Below are 23445 nucleotides of genomic sequence, written 5' to 3' on the forward strand. Positions count from 1 at the left end.
GACGCGCAGGCTCAGCGGCCATGGCTCACGGGCCCAGCCGCTCCGCAGCATGTGGGATCTTCAGGGACCGGGGTACGAACCCGTCTCCCCTGCATCGGCAGGCAGACTCTCAACCACTGTGCCACCAGGGAAGCCCAGAAGTTGGAGTTTTTTAGGTGGTCTTGTAAGAATCATTAAGATTTCCAAAGGCTGAAGTAAGATATTCTTGAAGGGATAGTGGTAACAGTGCCAAGATGCAGAGAAAGCTTGGTGTAGGCTCAGACCAAACTGGGGAAAGAAAAGAGTATTAGAGAAAAAGCAGCCATTCTCAAATGATCAGGATAAAGTTCTGTGGTCACACAATTGCATCTTGTTTCCACTCTTCCCATCTCCCAGGTCATACTTCAGTCATTAGTGATGTATTTCACATTCTATACATATAATCACCTGGTAGATACAAACTTGTAGGAAGCATGAGGTTCAAAACTAGCTGGCCATCTCTAATTAACTAGTCCTAGATCTTGATGTCTTTCCTGTGAGTTGTTGCAAGCACACATTTGACTACCTTCTAAAAGTTCAGATTAAAAGGAAGCAAACTTCCAAAATTAGACTTGTAATTAAAATTTGACTTTGATCAGTAGCTGCTGAGAGGGTCATTAAGAGCCAAGAATGTACTGACACAGGGGGTTGTTGGGCAGATGAGGTGAGGAGAGAAGCAGAGAGATTGGAAACAAATAAAAAATTCTTAAGAAGCACTATCGAATTGCAAATATCAATTATTATGGGTCTATGGATGAGCAATTACTACATTAAAAACATTCTTGGCAGGCAGCTCGTATGGGTGTAGATAGCTGCGTCTCCCTCAGAGCTGGGCTTTAATTTGATTTTTGCAAACATGTTTTTGGTTTCTTTTCTTTTGAATAGTTTCAGAGAACACTGGACAGCACCTGGGTAGAAAGTGCATCTAACTGTCTGTAAAACTTGTCGAAAGATGATTTCTGCCTCCTGCAAAGCTCGGAACACGTCATCTCTGAAGGAGTCATGTGAGGGAGAGTGGAAGGGGAAATTGGCGAAGGAGGAGGGGTTCTCACACTGAGTGTGGAAGAGACGAGGCTGCGTTTTCCAGAACCAAGAAGCAGTGATCAAGGAGGGACAGACAAAGGAGCTCAGGGCTTGCTTTTGTTTCCTTGATTTAGAGTAATGACTCACTGGCATGAACGATGAGCGTTGATATGGCAAAACAATGCAAGAAAGATGTGGTTTTAGCCTTCTGTCAGCCAGCTGTGTGTTGTGGCTGCCAAAAAGACTAATATGATCATAGGCTGCAATTATAGAGGATAGAAGAAAGTGATCATTCCCCTTTTTTTGCACACCTGGAGCGACACATTCCCTTTTAAGTGTGTGGCATGCCCCCTTGTCTGCGTGGTAGATTCGTATTCATCTTTCCAAAGCCAGCTCAAGGTCACCTCTTGTCTTCTATGACACTTTTCCTGACCCCATGCTCACCAGATTTAATCACTGCCATCTTGCACAGACTCAGTTGTACTGTTACTTTCATCACTTTTCATTGCCATGTTGCTTATGTGTCCGTCTGCCCTGGAGGCAGGATGCAGGTCTAACTCGATTTTTTACCCAGAGACCCTGGCACTTAATAGGGTCTCAGTACATATTTATGGAATTGAGAGAAACAGACCAGGTGGAGCATGTTTGGAGAAGATCAAGTAGAAAGGTGAAAGGACTTGAAGTCGTGTTGAAACCCAGTTGGAGTCAGGTCATGCTAAGTTAGCAAGTTGACCGGTAGCGGGTTTCTTCCTTGTAGGGGAGGATGAGCTCATCCCCTCATAGGAAGTACTATGGAAAGGGTCTGTAAATTGACTGGGAAGAGAGACTCCAGGGGAAGCCGGAAGGTACTCTTTACCTTGTCCCAAGAGCAAGAATGAGAAAGCTATATGTAAAAGAATAAAGCAATTATGTGATGCCAAAAAAGAAGTTATGAGTTTTCTTTCTTCTTCCCAGCCATTTGTCTGTGTATTTTCAAAGGAATTCAAGTATCCAAACATACAATGGAATTTATGCCAGAAATGGAAGGGTTTTCTTTGAGTCTTGGAAAATAATGCCAATGATTGAAGCCCCAAGGATGATGAAGGCCAGAAACACCACATTGTATACAATGGAAGTCAAGCTGTAAGCAAGTCAAGGAAACTTGAGATATCTCAGTCACCAAGAGTGAAAAAAGGATGTGCAGAACAGTGAAATTTTGTGGCATGGGGAATTCCAGCCTCCACTCACCATATGTCAACTCATTGGTTATTGTATTTATAGTTTTACAGTTTTTCCTGTACAGCCTTTACAAACCATTGCAAAAGTGTTGGAATAAAAATTGGGCAAGCATTTATCATCCTGTATTTCAGACATTTTCAGGAATACCTGACAGTGGGGGAGAAAAGGGAGAATGAGGGCAAAAAAGTAAACATATGACACATAGCAGAAGTTGAGGAAAGGTGAGTTGGCCTCTTAAAAAGTCATACAAGGAAATAAAACTGATTGAAGAACATGCTAACTAGTCACGCATATGAAGGACTGTAATATTAAAGAGAGAGTATGCCTGTCTACATTTCTCCAGGTGGATAAATACAAGACCAGTAGGGTAGCAAATATGTTTTTTGGTTGAAAATAATATAAATGGAATTTTACCTAGTTTTAGGCAAAAATCAAATTTATGAGAAAGTATTGTGTGCTCACAGATCTGAAATTTAAGTTGAAGAACCTGTTCTTTAAGGAAACCAGGCTCTTCAAGATACTGCCATTAGGATAAATTGGTCCCAACTATTTTCCTCTCTTACCCCCTTACACTCAGAATTTAAATCCCTGGGAGGTAGATTTGGATTGTCATAGCTTGGATCACATGAGCACTCCTTGGCTAACAGAGAAGAGTACACCTCAGCTGATGGTACTATTAAGACAACATTAAATGCAGAAGGACAATTCCCCAAAGGAAAACCAAGGTGTATCCTTCGGAAGAAGAAGAAATGCAAGATGCAGAGCTAAAACATTAGTCACCTGCTGCAAATGCATAGACTGTTCCAGGAATTCCTTTTGACTCAAAGCACCTGGATGGGGGTTGAATGACTATTTGTCAGGCATATTGTAGGAAGAATAATTGAATAAATGGATTGCATAACTTCTTCTCTACCCCTGAAATTTTTACATCTTTGTGAATTTGGAAAAAGATTCAAATCACAAGACTCCCTTTAAGAGGAATAACAAAACCATCTTTACTATTCCTATTCACAAGTTTATTTGCGAATATCCAGGATCAACCTCTTTATACACAAACAAAAATACATCGATAAGCAACCCACAGTGCAAACAGCTTGTAATTAAAGAACCAGACTAATGCAACATTTTTCCACTTACAACTCTTCCCCACTGCTAGCATTCTGTAAGCCTTCTGTTATCAGATAAGTTAGTTATACACAATAAATACATACACATGTGTGAAGAGATTTAAATATATTTTTCCAAATGTAAATTAAGAATGTTTATCCAACTACTCTGGATTTTGAGCCTGGTTTATAGTGGCTAAAAATTGCAGCTGAAAATAATTCGCCAGTTAAGGTCCATTTCTTCTCATTTGAGAAGTACTGGGAAGGCTGTAATAGGATTCTTTAAAGTTTTGAGATATTTGGGTCCAGTTACTTGACAGATATTAATGATGTTTTCTATTCTGATTATATTATAGGATCATAGATATCTCAAGGTGGAGGACATGTTGAAACGTCCTCCTGTACATGTCCCTGGGACACCAAGCAAATTACTTTAGATGGAATGGAGAGACACAAAATTTGGAGAGTTGGGCTCTAATCAGAGAAAGATAGAGAGCATAATATGGTTTGAAAATGGTTTCTCTCTTATTTCTAGATGTAAGCAGCAGTCTTAGACATGTAGCCCAAGTCTCTGAAATATAAGATCTTCAGGGACCATTTATAATTGAGGTATTGAAATGGTTCTCAACTTACCTTCAGAATTTACCTGAAGAATATTTTAAATTATCCTTAGCAACAGTAATTTACTAAGGCAATGCTTCTCAATGATGTGAAAGGGAACACTTAGGAACATCAAAATCTTGGGGGTTTGGAGGAGTGTGTTATAGCTCCCGTATACTAACTCCCCCACTATACCTCATCACTTCCAAGTTGAGAGTAAATGGTTTAGGGAGCAAATGATAGATGATAGAAATTGAGATAGTTCCTGAGCCTGCGGTTTGCTGACCCTGAGTGTCTGATTGGCTTACCAGTAGGGAGAAAAATTGCAATAAGTTATCCTCATATTCTGCTAATCTTCAAAGACTTCGGAGAAACAAATGAACTAACCTTTATAATGTACATAACACATGGCTAGAACACATCCCTTTATCCCCATCATCAATAATGTTTCCTCAGTTATCTCTGAATGCATGTCAATGTCACATTTAAATTGGTGTCTCACTATGGTAACCAGATATTTAAGTTAAATCTTGATCCCTATCCCTGAGAAATTGTACATCTAGTCTTTGTATCTCTGTGTAGGGGAGGACAAAAATTCTTTTCTCTTTATCCCATCTTAGGTTCATTGGCTGGGGCCCTGTAAATTAGATTGTCAGAAGACAGATTAACAAGAGAAAAACAAACAGAAGTTTATTAACATGTATGTCACACATGCATGGGACCCCTCAGTGATGAGTAACTCAAAGGGAATCATTAGAACTTGAGCTTATGTAGCATCTTAACAAAGAATAATAATTTTGTAGAGAAGTGACAAGACAAAGAAAAAGGACTTTGAGCTTCTAGGGGTGACACATTGTGGGAAAGCAAATATATAGGGAAACTAAGGGTAGATAAGGGCTGCTTTTAGGGAGGTTTGTTATGTAGCTTCCTCTGATGGGTGTCTGGGCTGGTAAGGCCCTAGAGTTGTCTCCAGTGATTTACTCCTGTCCCTCCTGATAGGGAAGAAGGGACACTTTTACAAATTATGTCCCACTGTTAGGCAAATAGAGGGAGATCAGAGAGCTTTTCTAGTATCTGCTTCTTCTCAATTGCCTTCAGCTCAGAATAATCCTTATGTCAAAGTGACATATTTTGGGGTGGCATATCCTGCTACACTTCTCTTGCATTGTCTAGTCTATCTGTGGCCATAGTGTTCCATTGTTCCAGTTTTTTGGAGAGTTGAAGTCTTTCCCTTTTGTAGCCCTGATGACTAGCAATAGCTGGATGCCACTTGAAGAGACAGACTGGCTGCCACAACTATTTTCATGCTTCATGACTGTCTATTTTTAAAAGGAAAATGTTTTCCTAGAGTGCGGTATAAGTTTAGGAATATCAAAGGCAGTCAGATACTCAGCATAATTATAGGTTAGTTTTGCCAACCAGATATTCAAATCATCTTCTTTCCATGGGAGGAGTGTGTGGTTGATTAAAACATTTGAGGCAGCATCTGACACAAACATTCCAGAGAGCATGTCAAGGAGATCTGGTAGTGGAAAACAGCCCTGTGAAGTCAGGAAGTCAAACTTCATCCAAATGGCATTTGGGAGGGAAAGGTGTTTCATATATGAGGCCCATGGGTATGAATGACTAATCTTTTGTGGCATTTTTTTTTTCCAGTTCATGGTTCTGAGACAATGGCTGGAATTAGGACAGAAATTCCTTGTCCCCTCTTACTCCTGGACACAGATGAATGATGATGTTCACAACCCATGGCACTGGCAGGATTATTATTATAGAACTTCTGTGTGCTAACTGTAACTTCACACCTCTCTCTCTAACTCACAAAACATATCCATGTGCAAATGAGTAAAAGTGGCATTTTCCTTAGGGCCAGGTTTCTCAAAGAGTGATTTTAGGTAGTTCATAGATAGGAATCAAATAACATTGACACATATAGCCACTTAATCCTATTTAAATTCTCTTTCAATTCTTAGATTACATCAAGGGGAAAGACTCAAGTTGTTGCCAGTGTGTCTTTAAACATCTCAGCTTTTACTATCTCCCTTTTGAACAGATCTGACTCAGAGCTAGCAACAGTCTCTAGTGAGTAACAGTAGCTAGCAACAGTAGCTAGCAACTAGTAGCTAGTGAGTAACAGTATCTAAGTAAAACTTAACAACACTGTGTAGTAATTTTATTTATTTAAATTTAAATTAAATTAAATTTTTATTTTATTTTATTAATTTTTTATTAATTTTATTTATTTTAAATTTTATTTTCTATTTTGGCAAGTGATACTGGTTTTCCATTTATAGTAGTGACATAAAGTTTCCTTCATAAATACATTTATTTAAGTCAAAAAGTGAGTCCATTTAAAGAAAAAGATTTAAGTAAATAACAGTAAAGATATATCCCATAATGCATAATAATGCAGATATGCTACAATAATAATATAGTTAGAGAGAAAATCCTGATAGTACTAATTGAGTGATAGTAGTTTAGGAAATATTGCTATAGGAATAATCTTGAATTGGCTCTAATTTTTCAAAAATTAATTCTTTTCAACTTTTAATACATTGAAGATTATTACTAACAGATTCCTTGTGATACATTTCACAAACGTTTAAGATGTCCCAGTGTATTATTTCACTCTGGTTTAGAACTGCTAACCTATGTAAACTTATTACATAGAAAACGTTTAGAATGTTGGACTCTCTCTATTTTAATATTTTGGAACACATTTCACATTTATGATCTGTGCTTGTGTTCTTAAAAAAAAAAGTAGCAGCAAATGGTTCTAAAAGGCTCTTGTCGGAGAGATGGCTAATTTTCTAGTCAATGTTTCCTTTTCTCTTTTGCATTGTAACTAAGTTGTATCTGGATATGTGGATGACCAGTTACTTACATTTTTTCATATGGCAAAGTTCTTGCCCTTGAAATGTGAGCATGCCTCCTCCCTGTTCTCCATCTGCTTCCTGATGGCTGGAAACTGGATTTGGTAGAAACCCAACTTCAATCATACAGGTAACAAGATGCCTAAGAAAAGATGGAGCATCAAGGGGTAGGAGCTTGGATGTTTGAGTGACCAAGTTGAGCAGAGCAGCTCACCCTACCCAGATCATCCACATTGGAATTCTTGTGAGACAGAGGAATAAAGTCCTTTTTGCTTTAAGCCTCCATATTGCTTCCCATACCCTTGTTACAGCAGCTTAGCTTTTAATCTAATATGGTACTCCTCCACTACCCAAACCACTCTCTATTAATATTAGATGTAATTAGTTGGCACAATGAGAAAAGGTGGGAAAGAAGTTGTGTCACCTTGTGCCTTTGCCACTAAATTACTTTTGATTCCTTCCATGCCATCTCCTTCCTCATAAGACTCAGAATGAGTCTGGAAGAGAGTGTTGTGGAGTAACTATTTAAATACACATTATCCCAAACTAATAAGTGTGAAATCTGTTGCTTTACTCCTTGTCTAAGTCAGAGACTGACTCTAGGAAGATTAAGGGGAAAGAAATCTATAAGAAGGATTTCAAAAAGCTCATAGAACCATGGAGAAACCTGGAAAATCCAGGTTTCATAAATTAGGTGGCCAAGAGCTTGGACACTGGGTGGGGCTGGGATGGAAGGCAGAAACTGTCAGGGATTTCTTCCAAGCACTTGTCCTTTAGTGTGCTCCACTCAAGATTCAGATTCCTGGGAGAGAGAATCTATTTGACCCCCCCTCAGTTCTATGATTACTCCTCAAGGCAGGGCAGGACCCCTTCATTGTCAGGTCTACCATGCCATGGAGGATGGATTGTTCTTCAAAGGAAACTTGAAGCTCTCTTACTCTGTCTGCCCTCAGTAGTGTGCTGGAACTAACTTGCACTGGTTCATGATGGCTGATGGCACAGCTTTCCAGCTCCATGTTTAGTGATGTCTCCCTGGGGGCTTGAAAGCTGCCGTGCTGGTAATATTTACACCAGAGACATGAGCAAAAGATACAAGTCAGGCCCTTCCCTTCAGACAGCTGGTTGTTAAACATTTGCATGTTCTCCATTACCTACACCCTTTTCCTTCTTTCCACTTGGTACTTTCTATAGTATCCCATGTTAGATAGGCTGGCCTTACAGCAGACTCAAGAGAAATGGGATTTTTTCCATTGACTTAGGAAACCTAGCTGATGGACATAAAAATGTTAAGCTTTAAACATGCATCTAAAGCAGCGTATTGTATTACTTGATTTGAAAATTAATTTCATCCATGTAGAACAAAGGTCTAGTTAAAATGAGGTTCAGGGATGTTGTTATAGCTTGTACAATTCTGAGAAAGATTCCAGAAAGGCATTCTGATTTGGTTCAGGAACAAAAACAGCCCTGCTTTAGTATCTGAGTAGCTGTCATCCCATATTCTTTAATTATTTAATACGTAAGGGTAGCCTTCAAGTGCATAGAATCCAATAGACAATAAATGCAGGATGAATGAATGAATAACAAAATTGCAAGCATTTTAGGGAAAATATGGTACATTATACTCCTCTAGTGTTCTTTTATTTTAATTTTTGAATTTTATTTATTTATTTTATACAGCAGGTTTCTCTAGTGTTCTTTCACAGAGTTCAATCACAGTACTGAGAACATGATTTAATAAATACATACTTGGTTTTTAACTTGAATTAGAGAGTATTTCTCGGGTCGTGTAACAAACTGTAGTTAAATGAAAAAGTTAGCTATTTTGTGAACTGATTTTAATTTTAAGACTACAGTGATCAGAATTTTTTGATCCCTTTTTTGGGAGGCATGGTATTTATTTCATTTATTCAATAAGTTTGTTTTGAACACCTATCTGTTGCCTAGGTTTTCAATTGTTTTGGATATATTTAGGGTAGAGTACATAAAGAATATATCCCTAGACAAAAACTTGAGGCTATGGTAATTTGTGTGTGTGTTTAATTTAAATTCCAGTTCCTGAACCATTCGATTTTTTTTTTTTTTTTTTTTTTTTCCGTACGCAGTCCTCTCTCACTGTTGTGGCCTCTCCCGTTGTGGAGCACAGACTCCGGATGCGCAGGCTCAGCGGCCATGGCTCACGGGCCTAGCTGCTCCGCGGCATGTGGGATCTTCCCAGACCGGGGCACGAACCCGTGTCCCCTGCATCGGCAGGTGGACTCTCAACCACTGCGCCACCAGGGAAGCCCTAGACTTTTTTTTTTTAGTTGCTCTCGAATAGAAGAAAGTAGTTAACCTGTGTCATGTGAACTGTTCAAGATAAAGGCATCTTTCTAAATGCAGATGTGTTTTCACATAACTATTTAGTTATTGAGGAAATGCATATTTGTCACTTACTATGTGCCACGCACTGCTGTAAGTAGTTTACAAATATTAACTCAATTAATTCTATTATCCTGATTTTACAGATATGAAAATCAAGGTGTAGAAAAGGTAGGTAATTTATTTAAGATCACATAGCTAGTAACGGGAGACACAGATTTAAATCCAGGTGGCCTAGCTCCAAACTCTGGGCTCTTAACCTCACTCTGTTTTGTCTCCCTGAGATGACACTAGGATCTATAACCACAGAGAAGGAGATGAACAAAGGGAGGTGGATCATGTGGGAACTCAACTGAGTGGGAAAAGTGATTAGAGATGCCTTAAAAATGCATGTGTAAGAGCATTTAATGCAGAATTATTCACATTAATCCCAAATCATAAAAATAATGCTAATGTCTACCAACAGTAAAATACATTAAAAAGGAAAACAAGATGCACAAACAATGGAGTTCTATACAGTAAGGAAAATGAACTGACCTCTGTTACCTACAACCAAGTAGAAAAGTATCACAAACCTAGTATTTAGCAAAAAACTGAGGCATGATATAAATGGTTACATGCTGACTTACTCCATTTATTGATGTATAAAGATAAAAAAATACATAAATGGCAAAAACAGTCTATGGGGCTAGAAGTAATGGATATGGCTACTTTTAAGGAAGAGAATAATGATTAGGAAGGTATATGGGGGCTTCTGATTTGTTGGCAATCTTGTTTCTTGACCTGGGTTGTAGTCACTTGAGTGTGCCTACTTAGTGATAATTCTTTGAACTCTACAGTTATGATTTTTGCTTCTTTTGTATCTGTTTTATAGTTCAATAATAAATTAAGAAATATTGACTAGAGGGTTAAAAGGGAAAAGTGGTATAATTGAAGTCAGAAACAGGGTTGGGTGAAAAACAAGAATGAGTTAAGAAGAAAAATTATTTATACATAGTATATTTATGAAATCAACCAATTCATCTTGATTGTTTGATTTAGGTATGAAAGATTCACAAACTTTTCCATAAGGAGCCTGGTATAGTAAATATTTTTGGCTTTGCTGGCCATGTACAGTCTCTTTCACATAAGATTTTTCTTCTTTTTTAGCAACTTTTAAAATGTAAAAACCATTCTTAGCCTGTTGGCTATATAAAACAGGCCACTTTGGGTCATTATGATGTTTCCATGTAGATTCATAAATTGTAACAAATGCACCAGGCTGCTGGGAGATGTTGATCATGGAGGAGGCTATGCATGGGTAGGCACAGGAGTATATGGGGAATATCTGTACCTTCTCCTCAGTTTTGCTGTGAGCCCAAACTGCTCTAAAAAATTTAAGTCTTAATTAAAAAACAAAAGCAGAAACAAAACAGGCCACAGACCAGATTTGGTCCAAAGGCCATAGTTTGTTTACCCCTTCGCAAGTTCATGGTAATGCTAAAATGATTAAAATGCAGTTTTTGCCCTCCACATTTCATGCATTTATTCATTCACCATATCTTTACTGAATATCTCCTATGTGCTTTAAGTGAATGAGATAGCTGTATAAACCTGTAAATTACAGTACAATATGATGAGTACCCTAACAGAAGTACAAAGTGCTTGAGAAAAAAAAAGCAAATTTCTCTTTTTGAAGTCAAATTTCAACTGCTCTTGAAGTAGGTAGGGATTTACCAGGTAGGGAAGAAGTGGACGGAATCCAGCATAGTGGATACACCAAGGAGTAAATCCACATAGACATGATATAAACATACATTTATAAGTTGTTTATTATATTACTTCATGTGACTGGAGCATCACATGTGTAGGGTGACAGAAGACGAGGCTACAGGAGTGTTTCCCCAAATTTTTCACATCATGGCACATATATGCCTTACATGTCTGTGAAACCATGCACCTCAGATTGGTACTTGAACCCATGGGCTAGGACTCCAACCCACACGGCTGGGACTTGAACCCAGTCCAAACCCACGTTCTTCCAACTGAGATCACACTCTTGGTTTCAGGACTTAATGAAGCTCAGGTTCTTTTTTTTTTTTTTTTTTTTTTTTCAACATCTTTATTGGAGTATAATTGCTTTACAATGTTGTGTTAGTTTCTAATGTATAACAAAGTGAATCAGCTATATGTATACATATATCCCCATATCCCTCCCACCCTCCCTATCCCAGCCCTCTAGGTGGTCACAAAGCACTGAGCCGATCTCCCTGTGCTATGCAGCTGCTTCTCACTAGCTATCTATTTTACATTTGGTAGTGTATATATGTCAATGCCACTCTGTCACGACATCCCAGCTTACCCTTCCCCTCCCCGTGTACTCAGGTCCATTCTCTATGTCTGCATCTTTATTCCTGCCCCTAGGTTCATCAGAACCCTTTTTTTTTTTTTTTAGATTCCATATATATATATGTTAGCATACGGTATTTGTTTTTCTCTTTCTGACTTACTTCACTCTGTATGACAGACTCTAGTTCCATCCACCTCAATACAAATTAGTCAATTTCATTTCTTTTTATGGCTGAGTAATATTCCATTGTGTATATGGGCCACATCTTCTTTATCCATTCATCTGTTGAAGGACACGTAGGTTGTTTCCATGTCCTGCCTATTGTAAATAGTGCTACAATGAACATTGAGGTACATGACTCTTTTTGAATTATGGTTTTCTAGGGTATATGCCCAGTAGTGGGATTGCTAGATCATATGGTAGTTTTATTTTTAGTTTTTTAAGGAACCTCCATACTATTCTCCATAGTGGCTGTATCAATTTACATTCCCACCGACAGTATAAGAGGATTCCTTTTGCTCCAAAATTTATTGTTTGTAGATTTTTTGATGATGGCCATTCTGACTGATGTGAGGTGATATGTCATTGTAGTCTTGATTTGCATTTCTCTAATGATTAGTGATGCTGAGCATCCTTTCATGTGTTTGTTGGCAATCTATGTATCTTCTCTGGAAAAATGTCTATTTAGATCTTCTGTGCATTTTTGGATTGATTGTTTGTTCTTTTGATATTGAGTTGCATGCACTGCTTGTATATTTTGGAGATTAATCCTTCGTCAGTTGCTTTGTTTGCACATATTTTCTCCATTCTGTGGGTTGTCTTTTTGTCGTGTTTATGGTTTCCTTTGCTGTGCAAAAGCTTTTAAGATTCATTAGGTCCCATTTGTTTATTTTTGTTTTCACTTCCATTACTCTAGGAGGTGGATCAAAAGGGATCTTGCTGTGATTTATGTCATAGAATGTTCTACCTATGTTTTCCTCTAAGAATTTTACAGTGTCTGGTCTTACATTTAGGTCTTTAATCCATTTTGAGTTTATTTTTGTGTATGGTATTAGGGAGCATTCTAATTTCATTCTTTCACAAGTGGCTGTGCAGTTTTCTCAGCACCACTTATTGAAGAGACTGTCTTTCCTCCAGTGTATATCCTTGTCTCCTTTGTCATAGATTACTTGACCATAGGTGCATGGGTTTATCTCTGGGCTTTCTATCCTGTTCCATTCATCTATACTTCTGCTTTTGTGCCAGTACCATACTGTCCTGATTACTGTAGCTGTGTAGTATAGTCTGAAGTCAGGGAGCCTGATTCCTCCAGCTCCACTTTTCTTTCTCAAGATTGTTTTGGCTATTCAGGGTCTTTTGTGTCTCCATACAACACGTAAAATTTTTTGTTCTAATTCTGTGAAAACTGCCATTGGTAGCTTGATAGGGATTGGAACGAATCTGTGGATTGCTTTTGGTAGTATAATCATTTTCACAGTGATGATTCTTCCAATCCAAGAACATGGTATATTTCTCCCTCTGTTTGTGTCATCTTTAATTTCTTTCATCAGTGTCTTATAGTTTGAGCATACACGTCTTTTGTCTCCATAGGTAGGTTTATTTCTAGGTATTTTATTCTTTTTGTTGCAATGGTAAATTGTACTGTTTCCTTAATTTCTCTTTCAGATTTTTCATCATTAGTGCATAGGAATGCAAGAAATTTCTGTGCATTAATTCTGTATCCAGCTACTTTACCAAATTGATTGATTAGCTCTAGTAGTTTTCTGGTAGCATCTTTAGGATTCTCTATGCATAGTATTATTTCATTGCAAACAGTGACACTTTTACTTGTTTTTTGGTTTGGATTCGTTTTCTTTTTCTCCTCCGATTGCTGTGCCTAAAACTTCCAAAACTATGTTGAATAATAGTGGTGAGAGTGGGAATCCTTGTCTTGTTCCTGATTTTAGAGGAAATGGTTTCTGTTTTTCACCAGTGAGAACAATGTTGGCTGTGGGTTTGTCATATATGGCCTTTATTATGTTGATTTAAGTTCCCTCTATGCCTACTTTCTGGAGAGTTTTTATCATAAATGGGTGTTGAATTTTGTTGAAAGTTTTCTATTTTTATGGCATCTTCTTCTGGTTTTGGTATCAGGGTGATGGTGGTCTCTTAGAATGAGTTTGGGAGTGTTTTTCCCTCTGCTATATTTTGGAAGAGTTTGAGAAAGATAGGTGTTAGCTATTCTGTAAATATTTGATAGAATTCACCTGTGAAGTCATCTGGTCCTGGGCTTTTGTTTGTTGGAAGATTTTTTAATCACAGTTTCAATTTCAGTGCTTGTGATTGGTCTGTTCATATTTTCTATTTCTTCCTGGTTCAGTCTTGGAAGCCGTGCATTTCTAAGAATTTGTCCATTTCTTCCAGGTTGTCCATTTTATTGACATATAGTTGCTTGTAGTAATCTCTCGTGATCCTTTGTATTTCTGCAGTGTCAGTTGTTATTTCTCATTTTTCATTTCTAATTCTATTGATTTGAGTCTTCTCGCTTTTTTTCTTGATGAGTCTGGCTAATGGTTTATCAATTTGGTTTATTTTCTCAAAGGACCAGCTTTTAGTTTTATTGATCTTTGCTATTGTTTTCTTCATTTCTTTTTCATTTATTTCTGATCAGATCTTTATGATTTTCTTCCTTCTGCTAACTTTGGTTTTTTTTTGTTGTTGTTGTTCTTCTTTCTCTAATTGCTTTAGGTTCCAGGTTAGGTTTTTTATTTGAGCTTTTTCTTTTTTCTTGAGGTAGGATTTTATTGCTATAAATTTCCCTCTTAAAACTGCTTTTGCTCCATCCCATAGGTTTTGGCTCATCGTGTTTTCATTGCCATTTGTTTCTAGGTTTTTAAAATTTCTTCTTTGATTTCTTCAGTGATCTCTTTGTTATTTAGTAGTGTATTGTTTAGCCTCCCTGTGTTTGTATTTTTTACCGTTGTTTTCCTGTTATTGATATCTAGTCTCATAGTGCTATGTTTGGAAAAGATACTTGATACAATTTCAATTTTCTTAAATTTACCAAGGCTTGATTTGTGACCTGAGATATGATCTATCCTGGAGAATGTTCCATGAGCACTTGAGAAGAAAGTGTATTTTGTTGTTTTTGGATGGAATGTCCTAGAAATATCAATTAAATCTATCTGTTCCATTGTGTCTTTTAAAGCATGTGTTTCCTTATTTATTTTCATTTTGGATGGTCTGTCCATTGGTGTAAGTGGGGTGTTAAAGTTCCATACTATTATTGTGTTACTGTTGATTTCCTCTTTTATGGCTGTAAGTATTTGCCTTATGTATTGAGGTGCTTCTATATTTGGTGCATAAATATTTACAATTGTTTTATCTTTTTTTTGGTTGATCCCTTGATCATTATGTAGTGCCCTTCTTTGTCTCTTGTAATAGTCTTTATTTTAAAGTCTATTTTGTTTGATATGAGAATTGCTACTCCAGCTTTCTTTTGTTTTCATTTGCATAGAATATCTTTTTCCATTCCCTCACTTTCAGTCTGTATGTGTCCCTAGGTCTGAAGTGGGTCTCTTGTAGACAGCATATATTCAGGTTTAGTTTTTGTATCCATTTAGCCAGTCTATGTCTTTTGGTGGGAGCATTTAATCCATTTACATTTAAGGTAATTTTCGATATGTATGTTCCTTTTACCATTTTCTTAATTGTGTTGGGTTTGTTATTGTAGGTCTTTTCTTTCTCTTGTGTTTCCTGCCTAGAGAAGTTCCTTTAGGGTTTGTTGTAAAGCTGGTTTGGTGGTGCTGAATTCTCTTAATTTTTGCTTGTCTGTACAGGTTTTAATTTCTCTGTTGAATCTGAACAAGATCATTGCTGGGTAGAGTAATCTTGGTTGTAGGTTTTTGCCTTTCATCCATTTAAATATGTCCTGTCACTCCCTTCTGGCTTGCAGAGTTTCTGCTGAAAGATCAGCTGTTAACCTTATAGCTGTTCACTTGTGTGTTATTTGTTGTTTCTCCTTTGCTGCTTTTAATATACTTTCTTTGTATTTAGTTTCTGACAGTTTGATTAATATGTGTCTTCCGTGTTTCTCCTTGGATTTATCCTGTATGGGACTCTCTGTGCTTCCTGGACTTGATTAACTATTTCCTTTCCCATGTTAGGGAACTTTTCAACTATAATCTCTTCAAATATTTTCTCAGACCCTTTCTTTTTCTCCTCTTCTTCTGGGACCCCTGTAATCCAAGTGTTGGTGCATTTAATATTATCCTAGAGGTCTATGAGACTGTCCTCAATTCTTTTCATTCTTTTTTCTTTATTCTGCTCTGTGGGAGTTATTTCCACTATTTTATCTTCCAGGTCACTTATGTGTTCTTCTGCCTCAGTTATTCTGCTATTGATTCCTTCTCAAGTATTTTTCATTTCATTTATTGTATTGTTCATCATTGTTTGTTTGCTCTTTAGTTCTTCTAGGTCCTTGTTAAACGTTTCTTGTATTTTCTCCATTCTATTTCTGAGATTTTGGATCACCTTTACTATCATTACTCTGAATTCTTTTTCAGGTAGACTGCCTATTTCCTCTTCATTTGTTTGTTCTGGTGGGTTTTTACCTTGCTCCTTCATCTGCTGCCTATTTCTCTGTCTTTTCATTTTGCTTAACTTACTGCATTTGGGGTCTCCTTTTTTCAGGTTGCAGGTTTATAGTTCCCATTATTTTTGGTGTCTGCCTCCTGTGGTTGAGATTGCTTCAGTGGCTTGTGTAGGCTTCCTGGTGGAGGGGGCTGGTGCTTGAGCTGTCGTGGTTGGGGCTGTATTTTGTCCTTCTAGTGGGCAGAGCCACGTCTGTTGGTGTGTTTTGGGGTGTCTGTGAACTTAATATGACTTTAGGCAGCCTCTCTGCTAATGGGTGGGTTTGTGTTTCTCTGTTGCTTGTTGTTTGGCATAGGGCATCCAGCACTGGAGCTTGCTGGTGGTTGGGTGGAGCTGGGTCTTAGTGTTAAGATGAAGATCTCTGGGAGATCTCTCGCTGATTGATATCATGTGGGGCCGGGTTGTTTTTGGTGGTCCAATGTCCTGGTCTCAGCTCTCCCACCTTGGAAGCTCAGGCCTGACACCTGGCCGGAGCACCAAGACCCTGCCAGCCACATGGCTCAGAAGAAAAGGAAGAGAGGAGAAAAAAATATAACCAAAACCCAAAAATGAACAGACAGAACCCTAGGACAAATGATAAAAGTAAACCTATATAGATAAAATCACACAAAGAAGCATACACATACACACAAAAAGAGAAAAACAAAACAAAATGAAAAATATATATATTTAAAAAAAGGAAGAGCGCAACCAAACCACTAAACAAATCCACCAATGATAATAAGCACTAAATACTAAACTAAGATAAACATAAAACCAGAAGCAAATTAGATGCAGAAAGCAAACCCCAAGTGTACAGTTGCTCCCAAAGTCCACCGCCTCCATTTTGGGAACATTCATTTTCTATTCAGGTATTATTCAGATGCAAGGTTTATCAAGTTGATTGTGTGGATTTAACCTGCTGCTCCTGAGGCTTCATGGAGAAATTTCCCTTTCTCTTCTTTGTTTGCACAGCTCCTGGTGTTTAGCTTTGGTTTTTGCCCCACTTTTTGTGTACGCCACCCTCAGGAGTCTGTTACTTGCCCAGACAGGAGGGGGTTAAAGAAGTGGCTGATTAGAGCTCTTTCTTGCTCAGGCCAGGGGGAGGGAGGGGTACCGTAGTCATAATTGGAATGTGAGCTGAGCCTGAGGCGGCAGAGGCCAGTATGATGTTAGGACAGTCTGAGGCGCGCTGTGTGTTCTCCTGGGGAACTTGTCCCTGGATCGCAGGACCCTGGCAGTGGCATACTGCAGAGGCTCCCAGAGGTTGTGGATAGTGACCAGCACTTGCACACATGATGCTTGGTGGCAGCGGCAGCAGCATTAGCAGTTCATGCCCATCACTGGAGTCCAAGCTGATAGCTGTGGCTCACGCCTCTCTCTGGGGCTCGTTTGGCAGTTCTCTGTCTTCTGTGGGCACACTGGGAAGGAATTCCCTCTTGCACTCCAAAACAAAGTTCTCTTGCCTCCCAAGCAGGTCCAGACTTTTCCCCAGAGTCCCTCCTATCTAGCTGTGGCACACTAGCCCCCTTCAGGCCGTCTTCATGCAGCCAACCTCAGTCCTCTCCCTAGGGTCTGAGCTCCAAATCCTGAGCCTCATCTCCTAGCCTCCACCTTCCCCAGTGGGTGAGCGGACAAGCCTCTCAGGCTGGTGAGTGCTAGTTGGCACTGATCCTTTGTGTGGGAATCTTTCCGCTTTTGCCCTCTGCACCCCTGTTGCTGTACTCTCCTTCGTGGCTCTGAAACTTCCCCCCGCCCACTCCCTGCCTTCACCAGTGAAGGGACTCCTTAGTGTGTGAAAACTTTTCCTCTTCCACTGCTCCCTCCCGGAGGTGTGCGTCCTCTCCTAATTCTTTTATCTCTGTTTTTTCTTTTTTCTTTAGGTACGTAGGGATTTTCTTACCCTTTGGGAAGTCTGATGTCTTCTGCCTGCATTCAGTAGGTGTTCTGTAGGAGTTGTTCCACATATAGATGTATTTTTGATGTATTTATGGGGAGAAAGATGATCTCCATGTCTTACTCCTCTGCCATCTTGAAGGGCTCTGACCATAGCTCAGGTTCTTGATGTCTCATTGCAGAAAGAATTCAGTGAGAGACAAAGTGATAGGGTAGAAGTGGATTTATTTAGAAAGAAACACACTCCACAGACAGAGTGTGGGTCATCTCAGAAGGCAAGAGTGGCACCAGGGTATGGGGTTGTCAGTTTTTATAGGAGTGTGTAATTTCATAGGCTAATGAGTGGGAGCAGTATTCCAGCTATTTTGGGAAGGTGCAGGGATTTCCAGGAACTGGGCCACTGCCCACTTTTTGATCCTTATGGTCAGCTTTGGAACTGTAATGGCACCTGTGGGTGTGTTGCTTAGCTTGCTAATGTATTACAGTGAGCATATACTGAGGCTCAAGGTCTAGTGGAAGTCGACTTGTCCACCATCTTGGACCCATTTGGTTTTAATGAGTTTATGTCATGTCCTTAGGCTGTGTTATTCTTTCAAAGCTTGTGCCCTGACCTCTTCCCTCCTGTTTCATTTGGAGCACTGGGTTAAACAGATGAAGCCACTTGTGATGGAAGAATGGGCCCAGGGACTCATGCTTCCCTAGGCCCCACTAGGCTTCTCTGAGATCTGAGTGTATCACTCTACTCACTTATAACCCTTGGCACCCAGGTGGACATTTTGGAGTAACTAGGGAAGCAGTAATTGAGCAAGTGGGTTTTAGGTCAGGAGGAATTTTGGTGGCTTTGCACTCTCCATGGCTGAGGCTCAAATTCTGGTTTTGTCACTTTTTTACTGGATGACTTAAGCAACGTATTTTGATTTCCCTTTTATTCCCTTTCCTCCTCCTTTTATTCCCTTTCCTCCTCCTTGTAAAATGATGATAGTACCTGGAAGGGATCTTGTGAAGCCTAAAATTAATGAGATATTGTATATAAAGCTTTTGCTGCAGAGTCAACACTCAACAAATTAATTTATTCTCCATACCTTTCCAACCTCCCTATGTACAATTAAAAATCCCTTGGTAAGAAAACCTATTCCTTTTCCAATTTCTACACCCGCTGCCTGTGGATAGTAGTAGGGCTTTCTGACCTGGAGGGAGGAATGATAAGTGAAGAGTAACCATAAAATAATGAATAAATCTTTTTTTTTGGCACTCTTACTTTAAATGATAATTCTTCTTTAGAAAGAGAGAGGTCATCAACTCTTGGAACACATGATACAAGTTGTACTCTCTGTTAGGAGATACCTTTCTCTTTTTCTCTTTCCATTCCTTCCTTCCTTCCTTCCTTCCTTCTCTTTTTTTATAAGCCAAGGGTGCAGGGCCTGAGTGGGCTGTGTCCTGGAGGTGAACTAAGGACTCTGGTTAACCATGGCTTTGAAGGAAACTCATAAGCTGAGTTCAACAGGAACATCTGTGGGTTCATACTGGCCAAGTCCCTAGATATTTTTTCACTGCTGAACATGCTACTTCCCAACTGTTTAGATAGTGGCTCAGAGCTGTGCACATATTTTGAGATGCATTCTGCTGATTGGATTATTTTTAAAGCCTATTTCTTATCTAAAGTATTTCCTTTAATTGCTTTTTTTTGGCTTGATGTTAGGTCTCAGTGAGGTTGTTCCAAGTCTAGAAACATAGAATACTGATTTCTAAAATTGGAACTAGCCACCCTATCACTTTCCAGTTAAGGAAATTGATGCCCCTTGGGGTGAAAAATTGCTCAAGTCACACAGATCTCTCATTCTTTCTTCTTTCCCTTCTTTCTCCTTTCCTTATTTGCTGAATAACTCCCAGATGCCATGCACTGTTTTCAATGTTAATGATACAAAGAGACATATGACACAGACTGCTGAACTCCTAGTCTAGTGCAGATGGAGCTATGTAAACTAATTATTACTCTAGACATGATAAGCGATTGCATAGAGAGGCACACAGGATTCCAAGAACCCAGAAGAGGGCCAAGTAAATTAGACTTGGAGAGTCAGGGGTATTGATTGGAGTCTCAAATGTTGTATTGAGTATGAATGGGCTGTATAAAGAGTGAGGTGTTAGAACACAAGTGAGAGAAATGATCTTGCAGGAAGAGGGAAGAGTATAGTATAATAGCATCAGATATTCATTTCATTTTCCTGAATTTATTTATTTATGGAGACAGGAAGGAAGGGAGGGAGGAAATTAGAAAGAAAATAAAATTCAACACGGAATGTCACTCCTCCTGTTCTCCCAGGCTGTGCTTTTGTGATGTGCATTGCTCTCCAGCTCAAGGGAGTCATAATTGAGTCTCACACTCATGGAGGAAGAGGGACAACTTCACAGCCATCAAAACCTCTCACAGGCATGTGTTAACATCTTACCAAGCCAGTGCAACCCAGAACTGTTTTGGTTATACGTGATTTTATAAGCGAGTGTAGAACTGAAACCCCTCTAAGATGTTCTTCCACTTATAAAGGCATTCCTATTACATGCTTATCCACAGGGGTTTTGGTTAAGGTGAAATGGTTGCCTGGGCAGCTTTAGGAAATGCAATTCTTTCTACTGATTTGATGAGGATAAATTTTACAGCTGCCATGAACCATCTTCTCTGATTTCTTTTATTGGAGGCAGTGTTGTTGAAAGAGCTGTGAAGTCAATAAACAAAGTTAACTAACTGCACAACTTTTACTTCCCTAGCTCTGCATGGAACCCCAGAGTCAGTGTGATCCTGAGACACAGCCTTCCCATAGGTCATGCCCACGGGTCTCCATTATCTCTAAGCAGTACACACTCCAGAGCATCTTATTAATGATGTTTAATTACATTGAAATTAATGATGTTTTTCATCTGATCCTGGGCTGATTTTACAGCTGGGAGATAAGTCGGGGCGACTTTGGCTTTTCTGTCTCCCCATCTCAGCAGTCAAGTGCCCCCTTTTATCTCTGTTGACTCTCTGCTTTTTCTAGGTGCCCCATTTTTCCACCTGCACTTCCTTCTCTGACTACCACCCCTCCCTTTTCCAGGAATAATTAGCTACCCCAAGCCACAGAAATGATCCATTTCCACATGAGGGTTTCTGATGATATGGACAATGCAGTATTTCTCAACATAGTTTAATTTGCATATATGCTGGCCATACTTCATTAGGTTTAAAACATAGAGATTGTCAAATGAGCACTATCTGAAAGCTCCAACAATGCAATAGTTTTAGCAGACTCTAATCTCATCATTGTATACTTGAGTGCTCTGGGTTTTGCTGATGAAAATCTTTACAGAAGTTGAATGGAGTATTCAATTCTCAGTTTCAGGAATTTTATTATTTCCCGATGAAAATAATGGGGATTGTAGATAGGATTTACCACACTTGAACTGTATTGATGGTTTTTGTTTTGTTTGAGCAAAAACAGGTGTTTGGGGGAATAAATATTTCTGTTGTGAACTGTAATACAATAGCATTGAGCATGAAATGTTTAAAAACTGAGTATAGGGCCTGATGATGAACATGAATTGGATGGTGGAAATTCTTTCAGAGTTCAAAGTCTTATGTTAGTTAAAGTATTCAAAGAGTAAATTAGAAATATACTCTATTTGGATTTTTTGTTCTTGGTAAATGGTAAGAAATGCAGTCCTTGAATAATGCTTCATTGTATTGACAACCTAACTACTGGTTTATTAGGGCAGAAAACCAGAAGTATTACATCAAATAATTTCCCTATTTCTTTCTTTCTCTACTTACCTCAAATCTTCCTTAATCTACTCTCTGCTCCACCTCCCCCACAAAAAGCCAAAAAGACCCATAAGATAATATCAAAATGCTAATATAATAAAAACAATAATGACTAAAATTAAAATGTCTCATTGCATTCATTCAGGTAAGCTTCAACATATTGTATAATTGAAAATTCCCCAATTATCTCTGCATCTGATCCTAGGATGCATATCTTTTTCTTCTTCCATATTCTCTTAGCTCATTCCTTCATTTATTCATTCACTGAACATGTAAACATATATTTGTAGACATCTGCTATATACCAGATATTATTATAGGCACTAGAGAAACAATGATGTGCCACCCCTTGTCTCTACTCTGATGGATACTGTAATCCAGGAGAGAAGGCTGACATTAATCTGTAAATCACACTAGTAGAGATGTAAAATTATAATCATGACACATGCTAGGAAGGACAGGTTTATAGTGTCAGGAAAGCTTAGAGAAGTGAGATTTGATCTATCCTGGAGGACAAGGAAAGGCTTTTTTAAAAATAAATTTATTTATTTATTTTTGGCTGTGTTGGGTCTTTGTTTCTGTGCGAGGGTTTTCTCCAGTTGCGGCGAGCGGAGGCCACTCTTCATCACGGTGTGTGGGCCTCTCACTGTCACGGCCTCTCCCGTTGTGGAGCACAGGCTCCAGACACGCAGGCTCAGTAGTTGTGGCTCACAGGCTTAGTTGCTCCGTGGCATGTGGGATCTTCCCAGACCAGGGCTCGAACCCGTGTCCCCTGCATTGGCAGGCAGATTCTTAACCACTGCGCCACCAGGGAAGCCCAGGAAAGGCTTTTCTGTAGAAACTGCTATGGAGCTGAGATCTGAAGGAACCATAGGCATTTGTTGGCCAAGAGAAGGTGGTGAAGGTGAGTGTTTCCCAAATGGAAGATGCGATGTATGCAATGATTCAACAGTGAGAAGGAAAATAGCATCATAGCACAACAGCCTCACCTCTTTAGACAAGAGTTTGGGTCTTTGGTTATTTCTTTTTTCTTTGTATTTCCTTTGTATTTCTTTTTTCCTTTGTACTTCAGATTTCTAGAGATGAAATCTTTCTCCTTAAGAACTTGGTCTGCAAAGGAGAAGAAGCAAAGGGTAGGGTTTTCTTCCTGATGCCAACCCTCTTGCCCTCTCATTCTCCTTCCTCAGCCTTGTCAGAATTGACAAAGGAGTGGTAGACTAAAGAGGTCCTGTCTGGACGTGAGCTATGGGAAAGTGTGTGAGGGCCTTAAGTGTCCAGTTGTAATTTTCTAGTTGGCAGCAGGCTCAGTGGAAAGAGTCCTAGACTTAGACTCAAAAGATTGGACTTTGCAGGATGAGTCATTTAACTTCTCTGAGTCTCAATTTTCCTCATCTAATGGGTGTCTGTGAGGTTCAAATGAGACAGCAATGCCAGAGAATATAACACATTTATTTATATATGTGAGAAACAATTTTATTTTTATTACTTATTCAGAAGTTCTGGGAAGGTTCAGCACACTTTTCAAATAGAATCTCAGAAGGAAAATTTTTCTCAGTGACCAGAATGTATATTTTTAAATGTATGTTCTAAAATAGTATAATGATACACTATCTCCTC

The sequence above is a fragment of the Lipotes vexillifer genome, unplaced genomic scaffold (genome assembly GCF_000442215.2).
Source record: "Lipotes vexillifer unplaced genomic scaffold, Lipotes_vexillifer_v1.1 scaffold100, whole genome shotgun sequence".
Lineage (NCBI taxonomy): Eukaryota > Metazoa > Chordata > Mammalia > Artiodactyla > Lipotidae > Lipotes > Lipotes vexillifer.